The 12,624-nt window shown below is 37.5% G+C and overlaps 1 protein-coding gene across 9 annotated transcripts in view; it reads right to left on the reverse strand.

Moving 5' to 3' along the window:
• Positions 1-12,624, reverse strand: part of CNTN4 (contactin 4) — a 903,432-nt gene that overhangs the window by 862,295 nt on the left and 28,513 nt on the right. The gene's annotated exons all lie outside the window — the stretch shown is intronic.

Genomic DNA, 12,624 nt, shown 5'->3' on the forward strand with positions numbered 1-12,624 from the left:
GCTCCATGCTTGGCAAGGAGTCTGCTTGAGAATTCTCTCCCTCTGCCCCTTCTCTCTCTCTCTCTCTCTAATAAATCTTTTTAAAAAATAATAGATACAATAATAATAGCTGAAAACTTTCCAAATCTGGGCAGAGAAATGATCAAACAGATCCATCAGGCCCAAAAGATGCCAAAGAAGTTGAACCTCAATATAGCTTCACAAAAATACATTATAATCAAATTGTCAAAGACAAAAAAATCACTTTAAATCAGCAAAAGAAAAAAGTTACCAGAAGGGAACCTCTATAAGACTACTGATGGTTGGGATCCCTGGGTGGCTCAGTGGTTAAGCGCCTGCCTTCGGCCCAGGGCATGATTCTGGAGTCCCGGGATCAAATCCCACGTCGGGCTCACTGCAGGGAGTCTGCTTCTCCCTCTGCCTGTGTCTCTGCCTCTGTGAGTGTGTGTGTGTGTGTGTGTGTGTGTGTGTGTGTGTGTCATGAATAAATAAATAAAAACTTTAAAAAAAATAAGACTACTGACGGATTTCTCAAAAGAAATTTTTCAGGATAGGAGGCAGTGGGGTGACATATGCAAAATACTGAGACTAAGTGTCAACCATGAATTTTAGACCCAGCAAAGCTTTCCTTCCAAAATGAATGTTTCCCAAACAAACAAAAAGCTGAGGGAGTTTATTACCAATAAACCTCCCTTACAGGAAATGCTGAAGGGAGTTCCTTGAATGGAAGTAAAAGGAAGCTAACTGACACCAGCAAAATATTTAAAAGGTAGAAAAAATATCACTGGTAATGGCAAATATATAGTCATCATTAGATACTACAATGTGCTAATAGTGTGTACAATTCACTTACAACTCTAATTTAGAAATAAAAAATGAACATAGTAGAAATAACCACATCTACAATAATTTATTATTAGTTATACAACATAAAAAACATTATATTGTAACATCAATAACCAAAAATGTGAGGTAGAGAAGTAAAACTGTAGAGCTCATGAATTCTATTGAAGTTGTAACACCTATTTTAAAATAGGTGTTATAAGTTTAAGATATTTATAAGTTTATAAGTTTAAGATGGAAGCCTCAAGATAACCACAGCAGAAAACATGTAATAATTATACAACAGAACACAACAGAAGTCAAAGCACACTGATACCAAAGGACAAAAAAACACACACAAAAAAGGCAGTAGGATAAGAAACAAGAAACAACAGATCTACAAAACAAGAAAAAAATTAATAAAATGGTAATAGGAAGTCTTTACTATCAATAACTTTAAACATAAACAGATCAAATTCCCCAAATAAAAGACACAGTTTAACCTCATTAGCAATCAAAACATTTGTGAAAATAACTGTGAACCAAATCCACAAATAAAGGAAGAAGAAAACATAGATCTAAATAGAACTATTTCATTCATCAATTTGGTCATGGTTCATTCTAAGTTACAAAGAAAATGGGAAAACTTAAAAATGCAGTCTGTAAAATGAATCAATGAAAATGTACCACAAGTCATGAGATGGTCAGAAAATATGTGGCTGTAATTGCAATATGGTGAACCATCCAAAGGAAATGAGCACTGATGCTTCAAGTGATCTTGAGATTAACCACTTACTTAATGACAGCACAAAGCAAGGCATACATTTGAATGTAGTTAAGAGAGTAAAGAGGTTAAAGCCACAGAGTTCTCATTTTGTTTCTTCAGGGGAGAGCAGAGGTACAGTACAGTTTCACCAATTCACAATCACAAGAAATAGAGGCAAGCTCATTCATAAAACCTGAAAGTCATGTGCAAACTTCCTCCTGGATTCTCTCTTAAGATCTTGCACTATATGCATGAAATCAAACCCTGAAAATTTCTAGTAAGCACTGCTGCTTCCCTTCTCTCTTTCCCTTTCTCATCCCCCCTCACCCCCCCAACCCACCCCCACCCGTCTTTCCTCATCCCCTCTTTCCCCTTCTTCCGCTCCTCTGATCATTTGCAAAGGCAGCTATAGTAGTTTTTGAATTGATAAGGGAAGGGATGATTAAGAAAACTGAAGTGAGATATGAAATAATATCCAAAAGGAATGCAAAGGCCCAAGCTTTTTTTAAAAAAAAAAGTATATTTTGAAGAGATTACAAAATATTTTTATGAAAAACATTATTCACAGTAATCATATTATAGAGCTAGATGCTTCCACAAATATGGGGAAAAGATGTATGCATCCACACTGTACATCCACGGCTTCCACTCTTGGCTGTATGACCAGTCAGGATAGATCCAAGCAAAGGCAAAACAATGTCCTACAGGTTTTGTGTGAATGATTAACAGGTCTATGACAGAAACAAAGTGTCATAAAATAAGTGTATCAGGATGAAGAAGTAAGTACTGATGGTAGCAATCTCCACTGGCCAGGAGGTTTATTTTTGTGTACACCCTTGGTTCCTGACTAAGCCACTAACAGACAATGATTTAGTGCATTTCAGTCTTTACTTTTATTTAAAGCTAGATTCATAAAACGGATGCATCTGCCAAAGGCTGTAAGCTTTTTGGAGGCAATCACCAGAACCCCACGTAAAAAATATACGACAGTGAGAGTACATCTGCTTGAACACAAGCATGTATAATTAATTCTGCTTGCGGCAAACCTGAGAACAGTAAAGGTGATTACGTAGTTATCAGTTTGAGACTCTGAGAGCCCTATCATTCTAGAGCCTGAGTTTCTATCATTTCTTCAACTTCATATCTGTAACTCCTTTCCTATTGCTGATGTGAAAAACTACCACAAATGTAGTGCTTTACATCAATATGAATTTATTATCCTATAGTTCTGGAAGTCAGAAGTCTAAAATGGGTCTTACAGGGCTAAAGTAAGTGTTGGCAGGCTGCACTCCTCTTGAGGGGTCTTGTAGAATCTGTTTTCTTGCCTTTTCTAGCTTCTAGAGGGGGTTCTCATTCCTTACTTTGTGGCTTTCTTTCACCTTCAAAGCTAGCTACCACCTCATCACTCTGACCTCTGCTGTCACCATCAGGTCTCTTTTTCTGTCTCCTCTACTTCTCTCTCCAGAGATTAGGACATGGACATCTGTGGTGGGAGCCATTATTCTATCACAACACCCTGCATGATAATTTTATAGAAAGCTGCCTTTTGTAACGGAGGAAAAATCATTTAAAATTCAAAAGTGCTCTACATTTCAGGAATATTTCCCCAACTTTCCCAGCAACTATTATTCCAGCTGAAAGAGGATCAAGTGACACCAATTTGAGGACTCCATATAACCCTCTACCTTGTAAACTGTATACTGAGTTTCCTCAGGCTGGTAAATTATAAAACTTAAGGACTTTAAAAGAAACGAAACTGGGATTCATAAGGAAATCAGAGGATACTCTTATCACAATGACATGATATATGATAGACCCAGGCATATACAAGTAGAGACAAATGAAAAAAAAAAGAAAATGAAGTTATTTTTTTCCAAATGCAATATAAATCTTCAGACAGACTTCAACTTTGTGCTACCAAAAAAAAGGAAGCCATGGGATTACCTGAGTGGAACATTTGGCTAAGCATTCAACTCTTGATTTTGGCTCGGGTCATAATCTCAGGATAGTAAGATCAAGCCCTAAGTCAGGCTCTGCACTTAGGACAGAGTCTACTTAAGACTCTCTCCTCCTCCCTCTGCCCCTCCCAGTCCCTGCACATGTACCTCCTCTCTCTCTAAAATAAACAAATATCAAAACCACAATGAGATACCACCTCACACCAGTGAGAATGGGGAAAATTAACAAGGCAGGAAACAACAAATGTTGGAGAGGATGTGGAGAAAAGGGAACCCTCTTACACTGTTGGTGGGAATGTGAACTGGTGCAGCCACTCTGGAAAACTGTGTGGAGGTTCCTCAAAGAGTTAAAAATAGACCTGCCCTACGACCCAGCAATTGCACTGTTAGGGATTTACCCCAAAGATTCAGATGCAATGAAACGCCAGGACAACTGCACCCCGATGTTTCTAGCAGCAATGTCCACAATAGCCAAACTGTGGAAGGAGCCTCGGTGTCCATCAAAAGATGAATGGATAAAGAAGATGTGGTTTATGTATACAATGGAATATTCCTCAGCCATTAGAAACGACAAATACCCACCATTTGCTTCAACGTGGATGGAACTGGAGGGTATTATGCTGAGTGAAGTAAGTCAATCGGAGAAGGACAAGCATTATATGGTCTCATTCATTTGGGGAATATAGATAATAGTGAAAGGGAACATAAGGGAAGGGAGAAGAAATGGGTAGGAAATATCAGAAAGGGAGACAGAACATAAAGACTCCTAACTCAGAAACGAACTAGGGGTGGTGGAAGGGGAGGAGGGCGGGGGGTGGGGGGTGGGGGTGAATGGGTGACGGCACTGAGGGGGACACTTGACAGGATGAGCACTGGGTGTTATTCTGTATGTTGGTAAATTGAACACCAATAAAAAATTTCTTAAAAAAATAAATAAATAATAAAATAAAATAAAATAAACAAATAAATCTTTAAAAGGAAAAAAAAAAGGAAACTATGTTTTCAGATAGACCTAGATCTTAAAATCTTTATTGACCTGATTGGGGCAGCAAAGACACTCATCTTTTTGCTAATCATGTAAGAAAATGTGTCACTTCTGCGTCAATAAATATTTTAAAAGCTACAGTATGTTAGGTGAGTTTCATGGATTAAAAAGAAAAGGCTATACTTGTCCATGATAAAGGCCCAATTGATTTAGAAAAGGAAACAACAGGAGGGTGGCTACATTTAGCAGGAGTGTCTACTGTTCCCTGTGGCAGAACTTTTGCCAGCTCTTGGTTCTGGAATCATTCAGCTGCTGTAACACTCCCAATCAAGCAGTGTTGTAAAAGTGCCCTTAATGTCCAATTTCTACCACCATTCCATGAGCACTTCATTGACAACCTAATGGTTGTCATGGTTCCCAAGTTGTGCTGCACTTTCAAGATAGTTCTGGGGAGTTCAGTTTCAACAACATATTGCACTACATTCCTTCTGATGGTCTTATCTTTGCAAAGCTAGGTCTATACCAATGCTGTGACAAAATGGGCTGCATAAAAATAAGTGTAGACAGGAAATAGTCAATAGTCAAATCCAATTCCAATGTCTGAGATTTCATTCAGAGCCTAAGAAGGGAACATAACTTATTTGAAAGTAATTATGGTTAAGACTGGAATAAAAGTATTTTTCTTTGAACTGATGTGTATTTTTTCAAATGGCATAATTTTTTCAAGTTATTCTACAAAATTAATATTTAGTAATTTGTTTTAATCTAACTACTTAATAAATTAAAGTGTTGGCATTTCTTTGGGCCTAGAGTGCTATGAAAACATTACAAAGAAATTAAGGAGACCTTGAATCAAAGTTTGGGAACTTTGGATCTATCCTCTTCCCTTTAAGATGTTCACAAATACTGGCTCTCCTATTTCACTGACAAAACCTACTACCCAGAAGACCACATCTTCATCTGTTATAGGAAAAAGTGTGCAGTATCCATGTCTCCTGGAAAATCTCCCTTTCTCTCCTGCTTTCCAGAAAACTTCTCTCTTCTCCCTAAGAAACCATACCATGGCAATTACTTGTTCTTTGACTGCCAAGCATTTGAGCCTCTTCCTTTTTTGGGAAGTCTCCACCATCAGAAGACACATTGGGAAACAATTGGATTCCTATTATAAAAGCTAAAATAGCAGGCTATTCACTTGCCCAGGCTTCCTGTTGCCTGGGAACAAATGCCCAATACATGTTTAGCCAACAAGATACACTGCTTCTAGAACTACGAATGGGATCCAGAAAAGGAAAAAACAAGGAGTGGTATGAGCACGGTGGCTACAGAGTCAGCAACATTCAGTCTCAAAGACAAAAGGAGCAGCGGTACCAGCAATAACATCCAGTGTCACTGTAGCAGCCAGGACCCAGCAGTCATGGGTGTCAAGCAGTCTACTGCTTCCTTGGGAAGTTGTAGTTATGTGGGTGCTTATTCGGCCTCTTCAATCCTTACTATTTTCTAAGTCTGATTCTACGATGTCCAATAGATTTCAAAAAACTTCATTTCTTTCTGCTTTAATCATCCGCAGTAACTTCCTGTCAGTTGTGAGTAAAATCATGATGTATATAGCTCCCTAAACACAATCTTATTTCTACAGAAGGTTCATAAGCCTCCCAACATGATAAAGTTACACAAAATAACACAAATAAAACTCAAACAAGTGAATCAACTCCAGGCAACAAAACTCATTTTGAATAAAGCATCTTGCCAAAAATTCCAAACTCCCCCTACAATTATCACAGGGGATTAGAATGTGGAAAAGTAAAGAGATGATATCCTGTCTTGGAATACTACACAATTCCAGAGTTAGGACAATGGAGAAATATGCTGCCCCTCCACACATTCCCTTTGTCTGTAGTGGCAAGGCAGTCCCACCACTGATTTCTCAGCTTAGTTCATTTCGAATAAGACCTAAATCACTTGCTTTTTATGGGTAAGGCTGACATAACCTTAAGTAGAGCAATATGAAATGTGCCACTATAACATATGAAATTGACATTTCACGTCCATTTTAGATACAGCTTGATGACCTTAGTTTAAAACAGCCATTTTAAGTGAGAACCAGAGTTTTATTTTTTGACAGATGGGTGCCATGGCTAGAGAATTTATCTACATTATATCTGAACTCAAGTATGATCTACACAATTATTTTGATTCAATGGATTTAGACACTGTCAAGATATTCTTCCTCTCCCGGATTCTAATTTGTTATGTCACAGATGTCCTATTTAAAGACCTTTTTTTTTTTTTTTTTTGTATTTCAATCACATGAAGCCAGATGACATGTAACTAGTCTTTCAAACTGATAATCCATATATTTCTATCTTTACTCATCTGGGGTTGTTGGAGAGAAGAGAATTTACAATCAATTAATCCCCATAGTACACTAACAAAAAAGCAAACAAACATGGCCAATTCTGTTGAGTAGTATCTATAATTACAAATACCATAAAGTACATTGTGTTTGTTTATATACCTGGAACACTGGATTCCTTTCTTTCTTTCTTCTTCTTTTTTTTTTCCATCAAGGAAGCAATGTAACCCTTTCATTTTTAAGAATTATACACTGACAAATTACTGTCATATCACTTCTGAAATACAACTCTCTAAAATATTAAAAAAGTAGCTTAAATAATACATTAACAGAGAGATCCTGTGTGTTTTATTAAACTTGCCAAAACAAAAACACAAAAATGGGAGAATATTATGAATTTGTTCATAAAGACTAAATAATGGAGTATGAAAAACTTGTCCTTGAATTGCTACCTGGCTATAACATTTTTCTTCTCTTGTACAGTTTCTCCTACATCAGTGTATTTTTAGTCATTTTTTCAGTCATCAACAAAAGAAAATACAACACAGGCTGGTATAATCAAAATGAAAATTTAATGGTTGATATAAATGAATTCTACAACTAAACTGGCTTCAGGTACAACTTCATCCAGGAATAAAGACGGAATCATGTGTTTAGCTCTTTCATCCTTTGAAATGAATACATTTTCAATCAGTGCCTCCCTTTAGGATGGCAGAATGATAGCCAAGAACTTGGGATTACATCCTCCTCCCTCAAAATACAGAAGTAAAGAAAATAAAGTCCTAGAATTAGTATCAACAGACCTAAATGGATCATCTGAGATCATGGATCCATACCTGAATAAGAATTATAGCCAAATGCCTCCTAGAACACTGCCTACAACACAAATTCAACCCTAAGACCAGGGATGAAGCCAATAGCTCGCAGATCAAACAAAATAAACGTGGAAAAAGAATATCCCCCAAGGGAAAATTAGTGTTTATCAGAATGGAGATGGACTATGAACTTCAATGGGTTTTGCTGTTTCATGGCAGTAGCCTCTTCTCTCCAATTAGACATAAGTTGCAAGAAGCCAGGAACCATTTCCAATATTTATGATAACCCCTTCTGTTCTAAACAACCAGTCTGGACACAGATCAGACAATGAGGTATAAAGACAATAAACAGCGCATTTTTATTTTAGTTCATTTTAAAGATTTCATTTATTCATGAGAAACATAGACAGGCAGAGACATAGGCAGAGGGAGAAGCAGGCTCCCTGTGGGGAGCCTGATGCAGGACTCAATTCCAGGACCCTGGGACCATGACCTGAGCCAAAAGTAGACGCTCAACCACTGAGCCATCCAGGTGCCCTCAACAGTGCATTTTTAAATAACAAAGTTCCAGGGTGCCTGAGTGGCTCAGTCAGTTAAGCATGTCATACTTGATTTTGGCTCAGGTCATGATCTCAGGGTCTTGAGATGACGTCCTGCATCAGGCTCCATGCTGGGCTAGAGCCTGCCTGCCCTTGCTCATTCCCTCTGCTCCTCCCCACTGTATTCTCCCTCTCTCTCAAAAAAATAAATAAATAAATAAATAAATAAATAATTAAATCACAAGTTTCTCATATTACCTCTTCATTTGCATCAGCCAGCTCTACCTATTCTCCCCAAAATTTCTTTTTTTTTTAAGATTTTACTTATTTATTCATGAGAGAAAGAAAGAAGAAAGAAAGAAGAAAGAAAGAAAGAAAGAAAGAAAGAAAGAAAGAAAGAAAGAAAGAAAGAAAGAAAGAAAGGAAGGAAGAAAGAAAGGAAGACAGACAGGCAGAGGAAGAAGCAGGCTCCATGCAGGGAACCCAACATGGGACTCAATCCCGGGTCCCCAGGATCAGGCCTTGGGCTGAAGGCAGCACTAAACCGCTGAGCCACCCAGGCTGCCCTCTCCCCAAAATTTCTATCAACACCATCACTCCATTACTAGCTCTGAAGAGACAACATCAATTACCTCATTCTTTCTCAAATGCTTCCTCTGATGACAACAATCCCAGAATACTAACTTATGACCATATTCTCTCTGGCTCACTTATGCTACCATTCTCTTGTGTTTTTAAGATTTTAAGGCTTAAGAACCACTATTAGGGTGTACAGAATAGAGAAGATTTACTATCTCAAAGCTGATATTAAATATGCTTTTTTTTCAGACGGTAAGATCTTTGTATTTTATATGATACATTTAGGGAAAATAATATTCCAATGAATATGTCTCTTTACAAGACCTTAGTATGCAATAGAATCCTTACTCTTGTCCCTAGCCTTCAGCCTATATTCAAGCCTTTTCTTCCTCCTTACCTCAGCTGGCTTCCTCAAGGACTATACAGGCCAACCAAATGTTCTCCTACCTGGTTTGTCATACCCTTTTCAATTCTGGAGCCCAGAGTATTTTTATTTAATGATTTCACTGAAATTCACTAGATTAGAGTTCCTCAACCTTGGCACTATTAGCATTTTGAACTAATACAGGGGGTCTCTCAAGAACGGTAGGGTGTTTAGCAGTATCCCTGGCCTCTACTCATTAGATGCCAGTAACATTCCCCCAGTCATGAGAACCAAAATGTCTCTAGACATTAATAAATATCCCCTAGGGACAAAACTGCCCCACTGGGCCCCACTGGGCAAAACTGCCCCACTGAACTGAGAACTTCTGCACCAGAGGTTAACTGGAGACATCAGAGGACAACTGGGGACATAAATTATATTTTAGAGATATCACAAACTTTTAGCAATGATTATATCATTGTTCAAAACATCCAAGTGTTTCTTAAATTAAGGTATCTCCATGTTCTCCTCTTAAAGCTTTTCTATGCTTCAGACAAGATTCTATCATCCATCAACCTGCTGTCCTCCCTATAAAGTAGTTCTCAGACCCAAACTATGTATGAATTCAAATCACCTGTGAGGCCCTGAAGATTTTCATTTCATAAACTTGGTAGTGGGGCCAAGGAATGAATCTCTATTAATAAAAAGTTTCATAGCTGATTCTGATACATAGCCCCTGTACAAGCACATTTTTTTCTAAAATTGCAGGAAGGATTGAGAGGCAAATGACCACCAGGAGACCAAACTCCTCTAGACACAAGCAAATATTCTGTCTCCTAATGGAAGTCAGGATGGGCATGTCCCAATTCAATCATCTTTCCAATAAGTGAAGAAAGATCATAAAACCTCCTTTTACTTCTGTGGGCTACTTCATCAGAGGAGGTCAATTTTTCTTTAATTCCATCAGTTCTTAAAGAAGTATCTTTTATAACAGAAGAGCAGACTAAGTCATAGAAAAGAAAATACAGGCTTTATAGGATACATACTCAATTTTCATAAGAAAATCATAAGAAAATAATGAGGCTTTAAATCTAATTCTGAAAAGTGACTTTTAATAAATCAAAAGATTGTTAAAGGATCTAACCAGTGATAAATTTGAAAAGGAAAGTAACCCTAAATTGAATAATTCATGAACTCAAGCATACAAGTAATTTCCTAAAATTTTCTAACAATTCAAGCTGCCGAACACATATATTTACTTTGCTACATTAGAATATGAATTTCTCATCCTCAAGGGCTTTCATCTGTCCATTTTAACTCTACAAAGAACCAGTAAATATTACGGATAATATCAACAACATAATTGTTTCATATTACAAATAAGAAACAGGCTCTTTGATTCTGGGTTTGTGATCTAAGACCTAGAAATTGTCCAAACTGGGACAGAAATCCAAGTACTCATATTCTAAGTTCAATATGTAAAATTTTCCTTGAAATAAAATCTATGTACAGCTAAGAAAAATACAGAAATCAGAGACTTTTAAAAAAGCTACGGAGAAACTCTGAGTTATTCTCTTCTGAGAATAGATCCAGTGGAATATGTAACTTACTCTTTACAAAGTAGTCTTATCTTCTTCTATTTCCCTGTGCTAGCAGCAATCACTGAATGTATGGAGACTCCAGGTTTATTTTATTTTTTGAGACTCCAGGTTTAAATAAGACTATGACACTTAAGAACCTTAAGAATTATATGGTAAAACAGATGGCAGAAAATGTCATTTGATTGCCAACAAATATAATAGAAAGAAAACAATCACCTTTTTTCTCTAGAGATAAAAGAACTAAATAAAGCTAAAATTAATTGCAGATAGAAGGAAAAAAGCCCAATAGGTGATGATGTCCCAACCAACCCTTACTTGCTCCTTTCTCTCTTCCAACTCCTCCCATTCAACCTACTACAGATTGCTCTGGTGTTCCAATATCAAATCCATAATTTCTTCCCCTCTGTGTACCTCCTACTTCTTTCTTCTTCCTTTGTTTCATTATCTGCTTGCTTGTACCACCACCAAAAAAACAATTTCTCTCTGACATTCACTCTAGCAGCCTTTCCCAATTGTTGGGAAGCTGCTCAGGCAAACTGCTCTTCAACTCTTACTGCTCCTTTCTCAAAATCCAATACATCTTATTTCTCCTATAGTTTCCTAGACAAAGAGTCTATATAAACAGAGAAATGGGCCCTGTGTCATTCAGAATGAGGACCCATCGGATGTTCTATATATTGTTATTGCCATAACAATAAAGGTCTATTATTATAGAAAATCCCACTCATATGAAAAAATAAATATGGGTAAAGAAAAGACAGAATTTTAAAAACCAGTTAGGAAAAAGGATGACCAACTTGGCTGCCAGCCAATCACAAATATTCACTCTCTATACTTGTCCAGGGAATACAAAATGATCACTATCCTCATCACAATGGCAAATTATAATGAAACCTCTGAGGATATTAGGGAGAAAGGCCTTGGTTTCAGGATTGTCAAAACAATTATAATAAAACAGCTGCTCACCTTCGTATGAGGAATTTAACACATTATCTCCCTTCTTCTTCACAACAAGCTTGTTTTTGAGTATCTAGTGTGGATAACAAACCACCCAGAAACTCTATGACTTATTACCATGAATTATTAGTTCTCCTATTTCTGTGAATGGGCTCAGCTGGGCAGCTATCCCTTGGAGTTTTCCACACAATTATAGTCAGAAAGCACTTAAGACTGAAATTATCAAATGTCTTGGCCAGGCGGGGTTATCCATGGTAACTCACATGTCTAGCTCAGCAAACGGGACAACTGCAATAGCACTTCTTTGGCCAGCAGTCACTCTTTCTTCACATGACCAGCCTGAGCTTCCTCACAGCATTTTTGTCAGACTTCCAACATGGCAGTGGCTTCCCCCCAGAGTGATCATACCATGAAATAAAGTGCATGCTGCAAGGCTCCTTGTGATGTAGTCACAGAAGTCACGAAGCATCACCTCCATTACATCTAGTGATGACACAAGGTCAGCCCAGATTCAGTGTGGGAGATGACCACACCAGGTAGAAACTTCCAGAGGCTCTTTGCGCCATCTTAGCTAACATGATGGCTACTGGGTAACCAGCGGAAAGTACTGTTTGAAATTACAAACAAGAAACGGACTCTCTAATTTTGGGTCTGTGATCTAAATCCTAGAAATTATCCAAAATGGGACAGGATTCCAAGTATTCAGATTCTAAGTTCAACGTTCAGCCCATACCAGTCAGATGACAATGTTAAAATGGATTACACTTAAAAAGATGAATGAAGTTTTCATCCAAATGTTAATTTCACCTACAATTAATTAATTGTCCATGGAGTGGACATTTCAGGGCAGCCCACTATCCCACATTAGTCACATCTTCTTTTGTT

Source organism: Nyctereutes procyonoides, unplaced genomic scaffold (genome assembly GCF_905146905.1).
Source record: "Nyctereutes procyonoides isolate TBG_1078 unplaced genomic scaffold, NYPRO_anot_genome, whole genome shotgun sequence".
Taxonomy (NCBI): Eukaryota; Metazoa; Chordata; class Mammalia; order Carnivora; family Canidae; genus Nyctereutes; species Nyctereutes procyonoides.